The sequence below is a fragment of the Astatotilapia calliptera genome, chromosome 7, assembly GCF_900246225.1.
Source record: "Astatotilapia calliptera chromosome 7, fAstCal1.2, whole genome shotgun sequence".
Classification (NCBI taxonomy): Eukaryota; Metazoa; Chordata; class Actinopteri; order Cichliformes; family Cichlidae; genus Astatotilapia; species Astatotilapia calliptera.
Genome location: NC_039308.1, coordinates 60,437,942 through 60,455,934, shown reverse-complemented (window position 1 = coordinate 60,455,934; position 17,993 = coordinate 60,437,942). Strand labels below are relative to the sequence as shown.

Sequence of the window (17,993 nt, the reverse complement as noted above, 5' to 3'; positions counted from 1 at the left end):
CTCAACATTCTTTGCTGGCTTTGTTTTACTATACAGTTGTTTCTGTCCTGGACACGGTTTGGCATTTTACCACTGGGTTCATGTCAGTTTGTGCATTAAAAATATCATTAATGTCCATATCCACTCCTCAAAAGCTGTAGACCACTACACTATTCTCCTCCTCACAGCACAAGAACAGATATCAGCTGACTGCTGGATGAAACGCACAGGAAAAAAAAAACATGTTTACTATTTCTATCTGTGCAGAGAGCTGAAGAATTTTGTAGCCCAAGTAACGACATAGTTGTAACTTTAATTTAAATACTGTATTTAGTACAGTATTGCGCTACTTTGTAATGTGGTTGGCTCTGTTGTAGACTATCGACCTGTCCAGACTACACCTTGCTTTTCACCCAGTAACAGCTGGGATAGGTGTCAGCCCTCCTCCCCAACCTGAATTGGGCAAACACAAGAAAATGGGCTGATGGGTGGATGGTTGTTTTAGTTCTGTGGCTTCACACATTACATATGCATTCATAGCAGTGTCTAAAATAGATTTATTATCTTTAGCCCTCAAGCCTAGAAGACTTTTACTGGCTTCAAGTTTAAGAATTAATTTATGTTTTGTCTTTGAGAGTCAACCAAGTGACACTTTACTTGTGAGTCAGTAAGGTTTTGAGATTTTGTCATCTTAAAAATATCAGTTTTTTTCGTAACCAATGCATTATGACTACATTTCTCGTTTCCTATGTAAACTCCATATATACCACTTGCAGTGTCAGTTTTCATCTGGGTTTTTTTTTTCTGTCATCCATCTTCTTGTATGACAAGATATCAGCAATACTATCAGTGTCAAGCTAGGACTTGTTGAGATCTTCCCTAAACTACACTTTGTCACTCCATATTCCTTAGAGAAGTGAGCTCATAACCCATTTATACATTCTCAGTAAGAGAGGTCAATTGTACTATCGACACAGTAGAATTTTAATATAGCAGAGTTTAAATTTTAATAAAGGACTCATCAGGGTCTAAACAAATAATCAGATATCATGTTCCTCCTGTGAATGTGGACAAACTGTTCAGTTTTGTGAGCCTGTGTAACTTGTAGTATCAGATTCTGGTTCTCTGACAGCAGGAACACCTGCTGTAGCCCATCTGCTTCAAGTTTTGTTGTATTGTCTGTTCAGAGATGCTCTTCTGTATACCTTAATTGTAGCGAGTGATTATTTGAGTTATTATTTCAGCTGGAAGTAGTCTAATCATTTACTTTAGACTTCAGCAAGGCATAGTTATTTAGAGATATTTTCTCGTTTTTAGGTGGTTTAAACTTCACCAGGTCATCGTGCCTAAAGACATTAAATTTGTGATTGGCTAATTATATATTTGTGTTGGCAAGCAATTAAACAGGTGTGCTTAAGTGGCTGGTTTAGGTACAGTATAAACACTTGAAAAAAATGATGTTTTTTTCTATTAAAAGGCTATACAAATGGGAAAAAAAACCATGATAAACTAAAATGACTGAACAACACTACAATGTGGTGTTTATGAGAATTTCTGTTGCTTCAATCTAAGGCGACTTAAGGAATTTTTTCTTAATCTTAAACCAGTAATCTAAGTCCAACTGAAGAAAAACGTCCTTTTGGTTTTATGATGCATCAAAAAATGTTATATAGCAACACTTACTGCAAATAAGATTATTCGCTAAAAAAAAAAGTACTTTTCATGTCCTATCATTATGGGACTAAAACACTGTGATGGCAGTAGGTTAAACATATTTTCTGACACCTTATCAGTAATCTGTCTGTGTAGGTTTTTCAGTCATCCAGGTCGTGGTCATCTTAAGTGGCTTGGAAAAAAAGCAACTGGACTCTTTGAAGTTTCGTGAAGATGTTTCTTCTTGGATGTTTCGTCTTCATCAAACTTCAAAAAGTCCAGTTGCTTTCTTTCCAAGCCACTTAGTCCTTATATTTATATGAATGATTAAAATGACCCGTATAAAAAAAGAGCTGCTTCACACAAATAAACCCAAATTTCAATCATTTCTGTATCGTCAGATGTTCACTGAATTGTGCCTTCACCAGAGCTCTTATTATATAATCCTACATGGTTCTGCGGAACCTCTGCTCATCTGTAATATGTTCACAGTGCATGCCGATGGGCCTTTGATCTGCCTCCCCTTCTGGGCCTCTTCTAAAGGAGGACCCTTCTTAAGCTCATGCTGCCTGGATATATCTAGTTGGATATCCTCCAGGTGTGATGAAGAGTGGCCCTCATTATGTTACTGCATCTGTATGTCAATATGTTACTTCAGGTAAGCTATGGCACTCGTATGGCCCTCTGTTGTTCAGCTGAACGCATCCATGAGCACTGGTGCACTGCAGGTCCAGTACTATCTACCTCTGTAGGCCCCCAGTCCTAAGGAATGCCAATGACTGCCAGCTCCAGACAGCTTTTAAGATTTTAACTGATGTATTTCACTACAAAGGCAGATATCTGTGCCATATGCTAAACTGTGGAAAGTGCATGCTCAGACATCTAAGACTACTATTATCAGGGTTTGGATATTTGCCTAAAGCATATCTTAATGACGATGACATGTGTAAGATGTATTTAGCTGTGTTGATAAATGGTTGCACAAAGTATCTGTCAAGTGATATAAGGAAGAAGATGTTTATATGGTGAGAGCACTGTAGCACAGATTTTAAAAATATGCAGTGACTTATCTCACATATCGCCATTTCACTATATATATGTGTGAAAATTTCTTTGGAGTGTGTGATCCAGGGGGTAAAGGACAGTAAAATATGGTGTTGACTTTACTCTGTTATGCTCTTGTCGTGCGTCTCAGTTAGAGGAGGTTGGCTTGACTCTCTTGTTTTGGATAATTGTACGCTGCCGAGGTCTGTGGTCCCCTTCTCTGTCTCCATGTGGCCTAGGCTGCAAGAGCCATATTTAGGTTGCATGTCCTCTTCATCCTGTCCTGTCTCATCCCCATCCTGTCTTACACACCCCCAGAGCGCAGCAGGGGGCAGATAAGAGACAGCAAGTCATCCAAAGACGAAACTGTAGGTACATTAGGAAACTCTCCTGGGTTATTACAAGATTTGTGCTGACATCACAGGAGTGTTCAGAATTTTTATTTTGAATGGGTTTTTTTGTTGTTGTTTTTTTTGTGAACGTCAAGTTGTTTGGCTGCATAAACGTTTTTAGGGAATTTATGTAACCAAAAATATTTCAAACCATGCTTTACTTGTACTAGTGGTATTTTATTTTTGCAGGTTGTGCTTGGCCTTTCTTCTTTTAGATGGTGCAACTTGAGTGCAACGTACGGCCTCTTCTCATATTTGCTTAAAATTACCATTAATTACACCCCTTCTTAAAGAGTTAATGTAGGTCTCACATGTCCCCAGAAAGTCTGTCAAGTTTCACTTCAAAATATAGCACAAATTGTTCATTCTAGCATGCCTGTATATCCCTGGTTTTAGCCCTTTTCCAAATGGGCTGTTTCATTTTCTGTACCTTTAAATAAAATTAGCTGCTGCTGCCAGTGTGCTTTGCCGGAAGAGTAGTGTTCCTTTTATGTTGTTGCCATGAATACGCCAGCAAAAACAAGGGGAAAAAATGACCCCAGATTATAGTATAGGAGTAACCCTTAAAGAGCTGTTGGCTAGCAACAAAACCTTTAAGTGTAATAGTTTATGTTTATTATATTTATATTTATTTTTCACAAGCATACCGTGAGGAAATACTAAAAAAAAAAAGTATAGCTCAGGATAGCACTACAGGAGACATATAAACTCAGAAACCTAGTTTTGGTATGAAATTTGTCTTAGTTTCCACAATGTGGTAGTGACTGTTTGACATTACAGATTTATGGATGTCCTGAAGATTCATTTAATGGCAGGTTTTCAAAATACAGGCTGTGTGAATAAACTTACTACATCAGTATCAGTGTCTACAATGTTGTAACTTTAGTGGTGATTATAAACTTTCGTGGATGTCCACAAAAGACAACAGTGGTGGATGATCGCAGAATCATTTCCATGGGGAAGAGAAACCCCTTCACAACAGCCAACCATGTTAACAAAACTCTCCAGGAGGCAGGCGTATCTGTCACGGTTCTGGGTCAGTTTCGAACCAGTATTTTGAGTTTTGATGGTTAGTTTATTTTTGAATGATTGTTGTGGTTTTGGGCGCTATGGGTATTATTATTATAATGATGATTATTATTAGAATTCTATGTTTCTGTTTATTCATGTTTAAGGATTTGTTCTCGGTTGTATCTCACGTCTAGTTTAGTTCAGTTCAGGTTCCATGTGTCATTCTCTGTCTGTCTGTCTCTCAGTGTCAGGTCTGCGTCTTTGTGTAGTGTTCTTGTTTCCTGTTTTATTGTGAAGGTCTGCGTCTCATGTGAGAGTGTGTGTTTAGTTTTACCTCTGTCTCGTCTTGTTGATTATTCCCAGCTGTGTCCACCACCTGTGTGTAATTCCCCTGTGTTTCTCTGTGTGTATTTAAGTTGTGTCCTCTGTCATTGTAGTTGCTGGTCCGTCTGTGTATTCACCATGTTTCATCCATGTGTTCCCTGCTGTCTACCATCGTCTGCCTCTGCTCGCCCTCCTTCATGTTCTGGTTTCTGCGCTGTAGTTTAATTGTTTTCCAGTATAGTTTAGTTTGTCTTCATTTGCCGTTTTCCCTTTGCCGTTTAGTCAATAAACCACCTTCACGACTACCTGTGCTTGGATCCTCCTTCTTTTCTTCCACACGGCTCTTCTCACTCGCCGTGACAGTATCGATATCCAAGTTTACCATAAAGAGACGACTTCTTGAAAGGAAATACAACTGGTTCACTGCAAGCCACTCATAAGCCTCAAGAATTGAAAGGCTAGATTGAACTTTGCTAAAAAAAAAAAAATTTAAAAATGAAAAAGCCAGCAGAGTTTAGGAAAAAAACATTCTTTGGCCATCGTTCTACTGGAACGATGGAATGAAAAAGTATGGAGAAGGAATGGAACAGTTCATAATCTAAAGCATACCACATCATCTGTAAAACATAGTTGAGGCAGTGTGATGGGCATGCATGGCTGCCAGTAGCACTGGGACAGTAGTGTTTATTGACGTTGTGACAAAGGACTGAAGCAGGTGAATGAATTCGGAGGTGTTCAGAGACACACTGTCTGCTCAAATCCAGCTAATTAGAATATATAAGAATTTTCTTGAATATTCTTGAATGGCCAAGTGAGTCACCTGATCTTCCCGATTAAGCATGTGTTTTGCTTGTTGAAGACTAAACATTGGACAGAAAGGCTCACAAATGAACAGCAACTGAAAGCCATTGCAGTAAAAGGCCTGGCAGATAAAAAGGAGGTAAACCAGCATCTGGTGATGTCCATGAATTCAAGACTTCAGGCTGTCATTGCCAGCAAAGAGTTTTCAACCAAGTATTAGAAATGAACATCTTATTTTCATTTATTTAATCACTTTTGAGACCTTGAAATGAAGGGACTGTGTTAAAAAATCCTTCACTTCCTCAAATTTTGATGCAATTCTTTTGTTCAACCAACTGAATTAAAGCTAAAAGTCTGAGCTTTCAGCTTTAATTCAGTCAACTGCATCTGAGTTGTGGTAATGTAGAAATTTAGATAATTTAGAAAAAAAGTTGTCTCTCCCCAAATATTGATGCACTTAACTGTATAAATTATACATTGTTTTACTAATTGTGTCTCAGCTGATAAAAGACAATAAGAATTAAATACAGAGTCCACAGGAGAGAGTAATGATGCGCTGATTCAGTCTTTCCGGTTCCAAAACAATACTGAAAGCTTAGCTTTGAGCATCCATTGATACCAAGTGTCAGTACCAAGTATGTCATATCAGAGCACTTGGTATTGACAATAACTGCTAATCATCGAGTGTTCTATGCAATCAAAACATGCAATTATTGTTTTTATTAAATGGTCCTCCTTAGTCTTTGCAATCAGAGAACAAAGAAAATAATCATTCTAACTGACAATTATCAAGCATGTTTTACATAAAACAGTCAGTCAGTCCCTTTTTAAAATAAAGGTTAGGAAGGGGGTTGGAGTTTGGGTTATTACCTGTTAGACCTCAGAGTGTTAAATTTATGAGCTTTGTTACTCATTTTGAGAAGGAGGCTTATAGTTGTGATAATCTCCTTATATACGTTCACTAGTCTCCTTCTCGGTGCTAGAGTCATTCGGTTAATTTATTCTTTCATGTAAATGTGAGGCATGTGCAGTGAAACTAACAAGACAAGTAAAGTGAGACGGCATTAATGTAACTGAAGGAAACATGCAATAAAAGCTTACAAGTGTAGAAAGTAAAGTAGCTTTTACACCAATCACAACGAGAGTGATAGCCGAGAAGAGAGGGAAACACCATCAGCTGATTTCAGCCATGTCAGCTCACTTGGATTCTTGCCACAGATACCTTATCATTTTTGTAGGCATAATAAAGATTCATTATCAGAAACATTGTTGTATATATCCCAAATTTAAATAGTGAACATGATTAATGTATTTTCTTTCATCCGGTTGTCTCTTACTTAGCAGTGCGCGCTGAAGATTCACTGAAGCTGGATCTGTCTTTGCCTTTGATGAAAAGCTTGAGGATATGTAGTATATCTTTCCAGAAGAACAACATTTTAGCTTAAGGGGAGTGACTGCTTGGAGAAGGAGCTCGTAATATTTATTATTACAATTAAACATTTATTGTTACTATGACTGAAATCAATATCTATCTCTCTATCTCTCTCTCTCTCTCTCTCTCTCTCTATCTCTCTCTCTCTCTCTATCTCTATCTCTATATATATCTAGTGTGTGTGTGTGTGTGTGTGTGTGTGTGTGTGTGTGTACCCTTATGGAGCTGATAGTGGGGTCATGTATTTCTCTCAATCCTATACCTGCATCAGCTCGCATACCTGTCTCCTGCGGCAAATAAAAGTAGGAGCAGGTGTTATAGCACACAAAGCCACATGGAAGAACTTTTGATTTCTCTGGCTCAGTCTCTCCTTTTTCTTTTCGTTCACTCACACATATGCACCCCCTACGCAAACACTTCTTCACCTTCTCTTTGCCTTTCAGTTTAATCATCCAGTGAAAAATTTATGACTGCTGGGCTTGGATTCCAGTCATTATCAGCTGAAGTCACCCATGTAGTCAGATGCATTCTTTTTTTTAGACAGCTACTTTTCAGTTTGCTCTACCTATAGACAACCTACAGGGACTTGTTGTAATTCATCATTCTGTCCAGTTCTTCTTTTCCTTTCTCTGAGCTAGACATTGACCTGGTTTTATAGAGTTTTACTGGAATATGCTTATCTGATAGTGCTATAGCTTTAAGAAACTTTTATCAATAAAAGTACCTGTCTGTCATTTTTGATAATAATAAGACTTAGAAGAATAACAAAACAGGTGTTATTAAAAATAATGGGAGAGATCCTACCAAATAAGTACACAATCTATATACAGTGAAAAATTGAAGAGCCTGATATTATGTAGGGTTTTGGTGAAAATTCCTCTGCAAATGATCCAGAAATGTTATAAAAAAATTAAAATCTCTTTCTCAAACCTGGCTCATTTTTTGTATTGATTTCAGTTCACTTACACATTTACAGGAATCTGTTGCCTTCCTGTGCTGTTATACGGTAAACCATCACTGATGATGACTAACCATTTCTGGTCATTGTGAAGTTTTCCAAACCTCAAGTCTGTGAAATAAAACCCCTCTGTTTTCCTTGTGTTCCAATCATCCGGTATATATTCCATTTTTGCCTCATGTAGATGACCATAAGCTCTTGTCTTAACTGGAATTGTAATGGTGAATTTCCAGTATTTGTCTTTGTGAACAGATTTTGTCATACTATTGCTTAAATCTGGGATTCCAGTATGCAGTAAATCATAATTAAGATATTGTGATAATGCAAAATCTCAGGTTAGGGCTCAATCCTAATCTAGGATAATGTTTTTGATAGCTATAACATACATATTACATATGTTTCTCAAGATACTGATACTTTCAGGGTCAATCAAATTTTGAAAATTTGGTGAAGAGACGCATGAGAATACAAGTTGAACAGCAGCCACCCCAGGAAGTTTACTTGGCTCACTGGATAGAAATGTAAGTTTATCTATTGGTCTAATATTTCTAATATCTTACAAAATTGATAATAGACCACTAAATTTGGAAAAGGGTAAAATGTTCATACTTATGGTTTCCTGAACAAGTGCTCTAGTAATGACATTGACATTATCAGCTATTATCAAATTTGAACAGACATTAATGGTTCTCCTAACTTCCTGGTAATTCCCTGACATTTAGTCAAGAACCACCTAGAAGATGGTAATTGTGGATGACAATGTACCAGTAGTTTATTTTAAACATTTAGAAACCGTGATGACCTCTGTGCTGAATACACTAGCAGATGTTAAGATCCCAGTAACATGGCTAAACAGTGATCAAAACACTAATACTAAATAATCCCTTAATTATCACATTTAGGTTAGACCCTGGAGAGCTGTCCAGGGTCTAACCTGGCTCTCGCCTTACGATAGCTGGGCTAGACTCCAGCCCGCCCCTGACCCTGACAAGGATAAGCGGAAGATGATGGATGGATGGATGGATTGATTTGGAGCACGTTGGCCAGAGAATCAGGAATATCACTGACGACACATACCATCTGCCCTATTATTAGGTACACTTGTTTTACTGATTTTCCCGCATAACCATCTCTAGTTTATATAGAATGGTATGAAAAAGAGAAACTATGCAGTGAGCGGCAGTTTACTTAACTAAAATCTTGTTGATGCAGGAGATCAGAGGAGAATGGGCCGACTGCTGAGAGCTGATATGGAGGCAACAGAAAGTCAAATAACCAATTGTTAGAATCAAAGGTTTGCAGAAGAGATTCTCCAAATGAACAATACAGTATGTCAGCTGAGAAAAGGAAACTGAGTTTATAATTCCCACATGCTCACCAAAACTGGACAAAAAAAAAGATTAGAAAAATATTTCCTGGTTGGATGACAGTCCATTTCTGCTCTAACTTTTGGATGGTACAGTCCGAATTTGGTGAAAACCCAACATGAAAGCATGTTTCCATCATGGCTTGTAGGTTGCTGCTGGTGGTGTAATGATGTGGGGGGTATTTTATAGGCATACTTTGGGCCCTTCATACCAATTTACCATTGTTTAGACATCTTTACCATATAAAATAAGACATAATGATTAAAGTAGTGTACATGGTAAAAACTAGACAAAAGCGATCATGCAGAGGTGAATGTTAAGCTTCATTTAAAATGTATCAATAATGTCCACGGATCTCAAGTGCATTAGAAGCCTGTTCCACAGCTTGGAAGCCACAATCTCAAAACCACAATCCTCTGAGATACCGCCAGCAAACACAGATCAGCTGATGACCTATGAACTGATGACCTGTAAACATATAAACCAAATATAACAAAAAAAGATATTTATTTGTCAATAAAAAATATTGCCCTGTGAATAAAATCTCTGCAGAATTTGTATCAGTGGCAAAGACATTTAAAACAAGACGTGCTGGTTTAACATCTGTATACAGATACAGAACAGAAACCTGTGTGTAAAAATCAGCACACAAAGTTCCCACGCGCAGTTTGATGACAGAGTTAAACAATCACACAAAACCACAGAGACTGCCAAATGCAGGCACAAACTGTAGATGCAGGCATTTGGGATAGTGACCTAAATATGTGAACAGTTGTTAGGTCTTAACACATTTTGGGCCACTGACATAATTTGACCCTTCTGCTGAAATCGTCCAATGACAGAAAGAGAAATGGGAATGTTGTAAACCAGACAAACAGGAACTGGGGGAGTGAGGGATGACCAGCAGAGAAGGAAGCTGTTCCAGATTCTCAACGATTACATAGTGACTCATAGGTCAAGGCTTGTAAATAGGATTTTTTTTCATGATTGGAGAGCTGACTCACACGCTACTTTGATTTTAAGTAGTGCTCCCTGGGAGTGGGGGGGAAGAGTGAAGCATGGGATCGTAAAGCAGCTATCTTTGGAGTCAGGGGAGGTTTGTGGGGATGTGGCTGATGATCATTGTGGTGTATCACAATTGAGCAGCTGAAGCTGGAGCCAAGCTGGTATTTAGGATCGTGATGATGACTCAGAATCGTAATGCGGTTGTTGAAAATCTCTCATCTGCTGCACGGCTGGGTTATATTGTGAAAGCTGTTGTCAGCACTGCTCTGGCTTATCTCTTGATCAGGTTACAAGATGACTGGAGAGCTGGAGTGAATATACTCTCCTCCTTTTGACCCTTTCTAAGTTACATGCAGTAATAAAGATTGTTATGGTTACATCACAGACCACAACAAAGAGAAGAGACGGACTGCCACCGTTATAATAATTAACAAACAATATCATGAGAATAGGCTAAAATGAATGAAAAGAAGCAAAATGAGGTATGAGTGTTCGTGCATATATGTGGCACATGTTTTAGATGAAAAACTGAACGATAATACAGAGTAAGATGGTGCTGAGTGCATGGTGAGGAGCACGTATAGGCTCGCTGGTCCACGTGTAGACAGACAGAGGTTAACCGGTAGATAATAACCTTGTTGGACACCAGCCAGGTGCTCTGGATTACAGCCAATCATACTTGGCTCCACCTAGAGGAAACCCTGCAGCACATACAAAACACACAGCCCCGGGTCAAAAAGGTTCTTGTGAATTTGAGACAGCCCACTAACGGATTCTTACTGAAGTGTGTCAGTCAATTTCGATTTTAGCTACATCTCCTTTCTTTCTCCCAGTAGGTCCCAGTAATTCTGTTATTAAACTTGCATGCCTGCCTCTCAAAAAGCACCATGCATCCCTCAAATTTTGGAAAGATGATGTTAGGGTCATTAAAGCTGTAAAGTGCATCTGTGCGAGTGTCTTGCAGGTATGGAAGCCATATTATTCACTGTCACATGCAGTCACCAACCAACCATAAACATTTAAACATTTCCTATTAAATGCCTTCAGCCAAGTATAGATTTATAGAATCAGTTTAACAGTTCTGAAACCAGATGACAGTTGAAACAGTATGGAAAGCAAACTCCAACTGGATTCCATCTTTTGGCTTAGAGTAAGCTCTGTACTGCACACATATATGTACACACACACTTCAGTAAAAGCAGGTGTGTTTCCTTCATCACACAGCTGCACACCAGGGTAAGTGCGAGGTAAAGCACACGCTGTGAGTGTGGTGCATGAGTGTGAGAGCAGGAGGCAGACGGAGAAAGAATTCAGACAAATTTAGATAAACAGTGACAGGCAACAGCAGGGAGAAGAAGAACTTGTGAGTGGCAGAAGCAGAAAGAGAAAGGAAGCAGGATTTTTTTTTTTTTTTTTTTGAAAGAGCAAGCGATTTGCTGATTGGCAGGACTTTAAGAGGGAAAAGTAGTTTTTAGGAAAACCTTTAAAAACTGCTAGGAAAAAGGAACAGAACAAAAAGGAGTTCAGTAAAAAGAAATCGGTGGAAACAGCGCAGTGGTGAGAAAGTTTAAAACATTTTGGTGGAGTAAAGTGTTCTGATCTTTTCTCTCCTGAGGGCGTTTTTTTGGAAGCCTTTCTCATCAGTCTGGGCAGGACTCATTTGTCCCTCTAACCTTCCCATCCCTCCTCTTTTTTCCCTCTGCCTTAGTTCACCGTGACTAGCGCCACGCGATGACTGCAGGTTGAGGAGTAAGTGAGGGAAAGGGAGAGCAAGATCAAGGAGAGGAGAGACTGACACACACCTCATACATTGGAGTTTGGAGTCACTGTGCAGCCCAGAAAGGTGAGCGGAGGAGAGAATGTCTTACCTAATGTTGAGCTTTCCCAGTGTGTGTCTGCATGTGTGTGCATGTGTTTTCGTGTGTCTATATGTAAACACAGGTATCATTATGGTAGAACTGGGACTGTGAAAGCCATGTCATGCAGTGGACTGGGTGGAATTTTCTTTGAATCCACCTTAGCCTCAGAGAAGACACGTATTTATATTTGAGTATGTAAACCACTCTTGTGTTAGTCATCAGACTTTGAAGTGGCTGTGGCACCTTTTTCCTCCCTTAGATTAGAGTTTGGTGTGTGTGTGTGAATCACCAGGTGAAGCAGGTCAAAAGACAATGGAGGAAAGTCGCTGCAGCGGGGTGCACGTGTGCTGCGAGTGCCTTTGTTTTGTTTTGATTCAGTTTGAACTTTGGTTTATGAAAGATCAAACAAAAAACTTGTCCTGCTTCAGCAGTGGACAGCTAGTAAAAGAGTCAAGACCTCATCTGGTCACAATATGGTTTGCATGAACATTTTGCTGCCACATAATAAAATAAATTAAGCATTTCTTTTAAGTTTTGTATGTTTACAGGACATCAGCTGTTATGTTAGCAATGAGAAGCAGAAAACAGCTGCAACAGACTAATATTACAAGAGTCTGTGTAGACTTTGTAAGTGTGCGTTATCTTTTTTGAACACCAAAAAGTAGCAGAGAAGAAGCTACAGCGGTGATCCTGCCTATACCTGTTTGCTGTAATACTGTTTACACATTGCTTCTACATGCTCCACATTTAGACTTAAGTATTTCTTTTTTCTTCTGCCTCTCATTCACCTTCCGATTGATTCATCTCTGTGTTGTGGTTATCTTGATTTGCTTTTAGCCCACCGGTGACAGCTCAGAGCTAAGAGCTTCCAGGGTGTGGCGAGGAACCTAATGGTGGGGTTAAGGTAGAGCAGAGAGAGAGAGGTCACAGGAATGTTTGGGGTTTTTTTTTTTCGCTCACTACTTCCACAGTGAATATACCCAGCCCCCAACTTACATGCCTCCAACCAACCTGTGTTTCCTTGGCTTGCACTGAGCCCTCCACTTCCCCTCCCTTTCATCCCCACACCCACTTTATCCTCCCCTGCTCCGCAAGTGGAACCTGCTCGGTCATGCCAGTCTACCTCCCTGTGCCAGCCTGACTACCACACTCATTTGAAAGGTGGAAAACTCATCCTCACTGCTGCCAGGTGTGGCATTCCCCCTGTAAGTGTAATGCTGTATTTTGCCAGGTGTGCCATCATGATGTCTGCGTGAAGGAGACAGTTATACTTTGGGTCCTGGTCGGCGAACGCTTTGTTTCAGCGGTGAACAACATAACTCCAAAAATGCTGATCCAATATTTTGTTGCGATATGTGTACTTATTACATATTTGCTGTCCACTGCTGTCAGCGCTGTCAATTATTGCCTTAGGTTACTTTGCTCCACTTCCAAGGGAAATTGTGCGTCTATGTGTGTGTTCTGTAAGGCAGACTGAGCAGCAGCAAGGCTATAAACTTTGCAATTATGAGTTCATAAAATGTGCTATGTGTTCTGTGCATGCAAGTGTGTTTTCTAATGCTTCTGAAGTCTGTTTATTTCTTGTTGCTACCTTACTCCAAAGCATCCATAAGATTTTATATACCACACAGATTTTATATACCTTTAACAGTGACTCGAAAAGAAGGTACAAATGCAGTGATCAGTAGACAAGGTACCAGATGTGTCCATCAGCAATCAGAGTCATGTTCACAATATAGAGGGACAAAGCAGGTATTCCTTTAAAAGCTTTATAAGAGGATTGATTGATTTATGAGGTCGTAGGCGGGAGTGAGGTCAGGAATCCAGGTGTACGGGGATGCACATGCATAATCTGATGAGAACAACAGAATGGACGAGTGATGTTTGACATGAAGTTGGTGTGCCCTGAAAATGTTGGCTGAGTGAAACAAGAAGATAAAGGTGTCATTGATAGTCAAGGGAATAAAACCCCAGGCAGTTAGCAAAAGGAGTGGTGCAGATGGAAGGAGAAGGGTGTGTCAGAGGTGGGAGACAGCACTGAAGAGTGACAGTCCAGCTGTATGACAGGCCTGCTGCCTTGAGCTCTTTAAACACCCAGAAAATGCTGCAAGAATAGAAACCATATCAGTGCTGCGGACCTTTTACCTAAGATTACTTCTCCCCCTTTTGTCCCTCCCCTTAAGATACCCTTTCCATCCTCTGTCCTCTAGCATTGTTATGTTTTTCATTAGCCATTTTCAACCTCTGAAGCTGGGCACGTTTCTGGGGCAGTCTTATATCCTTGTTTCGGATCTTTGCTGGGGTCTCTTTGACCTCTGCATATAGCGCTGCCTTCTTTTTTACTTTCTTTTATCTTGTAAATTTGGCTTAGTATCAAAGCTAATCCAATGACCGCATAATGCAGCGTGTTATTAAATCACATATAGCAGTCTCTGGAGCAGTCTTTTTTTCAAACTGCCAGTCTAAATCGGATTTGTTTTTCATTTGAAAGGCAGCTCAATTTAAAGAAAATATTTGGCATGTACCAGCCTCTTGCATTTGTATGTACATGTACAGATGTATGCACAGAGCAAGGCACACAGTGCATTCTCACTAGCTGGAAAAGCTAACACATGCAAGCCCTCACTTGCTCCCTTGCATTTATTAATTCAGGCAAGGATATCTCAATATGCCCTTAGAGATGAATTAAATAAAACCTCAACCAAAAAAAAACCAAGTAAAACACTGTTTTGTATTGTCACAGTATTTTAACGTGATGCATGCAAGGCGCTGACAAGCTGATGCAGTGTCATACACTACTTTGAAATACGAGCAGCCAAAATCTTAGAAATATTGTATTTTTTATGACTAAATCATTCCGAATTGAACTAACATTATGTATATAGACCTATATAAGTGCGGGCTTATAAAAATACTTCTGTTTTACAGTATAAATTGCTGCGTTTTAGCTTCCATTACATGATGCTGCCATTGAATGTTCGTATATTCGTCTCTGACAGGCAGCACTGCAACAAGCCCTGGTGGACCAGTAAACCTCCAAGAAAAGAGAAACAAATGGGTTTAAAGCACACAGACATAGCTGTCATAGTGCCAAATCATCAGTAAACACCACAAAGTCTCATGTAGGCAGTGCCTTAGCATTTCCTTCCAGATAAGTGTCTCATCTGCTCAGCTAGAGCAAAATACCTGGAGCTGTTTCCATTGGTCCATTCAACAAGCATTTATATAAACTGTTTACTACCTTCATTTTTTACTTGCTGTTAATGGCAACCCCAGCTTTTATCAGTTAACATTTAGTCTTAAATGAGCTATAGTTTACCAAAGTGACTGAGGAATGTTGTTTTTTTTCTACCCAGCATGACTTTCTTTCCATTTTCTCTCATGTGCTTTTTATCACGTTGTCATAAATCTCCCCCGGTAATCTTTGTTTGAAGGTGTTTAATCTGTATTTGCTTACATTTAGAGTATATTTCACTGGAACTATAATGATACGCAGTTTTATTTAGTCATTTTATGTGCTGGTTACTTTGCATGGAATGATTTAAGAGAGAAAGCTTTCTTTTTCCATATATTATTTTCAGTTTTTAGCACACTTTGGTTAGATGGTTACATTTAGGCAAAAAAAAAAAAAAAGTAGCTGGGTAGGTTTAGGAAAAGATCATGGTTTGGGTTAAAATGCATCCTAAAATACACACTGCCTGCCTGGCAGAAAGTTGTGGGAGCAAACTTCTCCCGTTTGCTTTGCAGGGTTGGTTTATGTGTTCAGCCCATGTCCATTTGAGTTTCAATCACAAATATGTGTATTTGTCTTCCAGATGCTTAGATTATGAATGATACAAATACTCCTAAAGTGAACAAATACAGAAAAATGTGTCTTTAACTAAAGTGTGCTGTTATGGAAACATTTTCAGGTATGCAGGCATCTCAGCCTTTAGGCCTGAGGCACTGACATATCAGCTGTACCCTGCAACCCAGGACTTTCTCAGAACTTTAGCAAAGAACCAAAAGCGTGGGTGTGGAGATAATAATCCCCTGACAACTGCCCTGATTTTAGCTGTTTCCAGACACGTAACTTAATGAACCAAATTCCTGCCTAATGCCTCATCATTACAATTCCTGCAGTATAGCTTTTTTGTTGTTGTGTTGTTTGTTTGAAAAAGTACAGCCCTCACCCAGTTCACTGGAGTAAGATATACCATGTGATCCACATTGTATATGTCACCTCACCTGACTGGTAAGCAAATATGCTGAGATGATAAAAAGGGGGCTGGCAAGGATGCTAACGGTGTAAATACAGAGGGAAAGGAAAGGACACACACACACATATTTACATATATATATATATATAGAGAGAGAGAGAGAGATACACACACACACACACACACACACATTTACGCAGAACAGATTCAACATTACGTGTTATCACACTGACAGGCACATGTCCATACGTCAGAGTATGACCCCGTGTGGGAAAAATTGTTCACCACATTTGACAGGCTCAAAATTCACATGAAAAAAAATCTCCCTTTCTGAGCACTTTTTATTTACATTTTTAAAAATGCTTCTACATGTGTAAGGTTTCTTCTTAGTACTGTGGTCACACTTGAAGTATGATTACCAAGCAGAAACACAGCATGAGAGGAAAAATCAACAAATGTTAAATCCTGGACGTCACTTTCTCTTTGGAGTTATCAAAGACACACGATGATCCACAAGAACACTTTGTTCTCCTCTTATGCTCCATTTCAAAAAATGACGCAGAAGACTGGGACCGAAAAAGGGCACAGAGTGGAATGACATTGGTGTCCTCGAGGATTAATATGACTCGCATTTCCTTCCATGTTTATATGAGTACATGTGTAACTGTGTGGGTGTGTGGATTTGTGGTTGCACGTTTGTGGCTGCATCTGTGTGTCTCAATAGTAAAAGTCTTTAACTCCTTGTGGTTGCAGCTCTGTGGTGTCATAGAATAGATGAAGACACAAACACCAACAGATGACTCAGAACACCTTGAGGTGATTCCCAATGGCAGGGAATTGAATGTGTCAAGAAAACCACACAGCTGTACATTCTCAGACTCTGAGAGTGGGATGTAGATTAACCGAGTGGAATACTTGAATCTGTAGACGGGGGCTGTGCGCTTGTCTGATTACTTTTGTGTGTTTATCTGTGTCTGCGCATGGATATGGGTCTCCCAACTCATACTGCCTCAATGTGTGTGGGAAGGAAGACTCATTTTGGCTACACTTTTAAAAGTCCGTGTAAATATTTTCTGGATAGCCTCCACGGTTTAGCACTTTAAGGCAGCGTAAGTGGCTCTGTTTACTACATGCCTTTATGACTGATTGTGCTACATGTGAAAATCCACAGTATACTGTACGTCACTTGATATTTACTTCCCAGTCTGTACATGGGGCATGTGCTGTGCTTCATGGTAGCACTGCCATGGATATGTGGGTATGTAAAGGTGATCTGATTGACAGAATACGATTTGAATCTCCAAAAGTTGATTCTGTTCATCTGGACGTGGCGTTTTGTGGGAGAAATACTATTTCTTTTTATACTATTACTACTATTTCTTTTATTATACTATCAAAATACTATTTGAACACACTCACAAAGACAGCAGTGTTATGTAGCTCCCCTTCCACAGATCTAGCTGCCTGGAAACCCTTCTGCAACTCCTCAGTGGTTAAAACCTCCGTTTGGGGTTCTCAAAGTTTTGGTGATTTCTTTGTTTAAGATTGCACTGGGCCAAAAATGCATTGCTTACACCTGTACAGTGTTAGAATAGTGTTCTGTCTCTTTTACTGTAAGATATGCATGTGCGCCTGATTTCTGTGTTTGGCATTCGGTGTGACAGCTAAAGAGTTGATGTGATGGGTTAGATAAGGGAGCAAAATAGGCAGTGTCATCACAGGCTGAGTGGGATTTTTTTATGTGTGCTGTCACTGCTTGGTATCAATTTGTCTCCTAAAGTGAATGTCAAACATGGTCGGCGGTTTCTGAATACATGCTGTAAATTTAGGAATTACACCACAGTTGCATGTGATTTTGTCTGGTATTCTAATGAGAGTTAGTATCTCCCACAGCTTAAGGCAGCTTTAGAGCAACAAGGTCCACAGTGGCCACAAAATAACTTAAAAATACAAAAAGAAAAAGAAAAAA

The 17,993-nt window shown here is 39.4% G+C and overlaps 1 protein-coding gene across 6 annotated transcripts in view; it reads left to right on the top strand.

The window, feature by feature from the left end:
- LOC113026980 (zinc finger protein 469-like) overlaps positions 1 to 17,993 on the top strand; it is a 227,278-nt gene that overhangs the window by 155,023 nt on the left and 54,262 nt on the right. For 5 of the 6 annotated variants that reach the window (XM_026176333.1, XM_026176331.1, XM_026176329.1 and 2 more), the window contains one exon: positions 11,675 to 11,809. The gene's annotated coding sequence lies outside the window, so the exon portion shown is untranslated. Of the gene's footprint in view, positions 1 to 11,461; positions 11,524 to 11,674; positions 11,810 to 17,993 lie in introns of those variants that run through there. The other variant, XM_026176335.1, reaches the window with a different exon arrangement.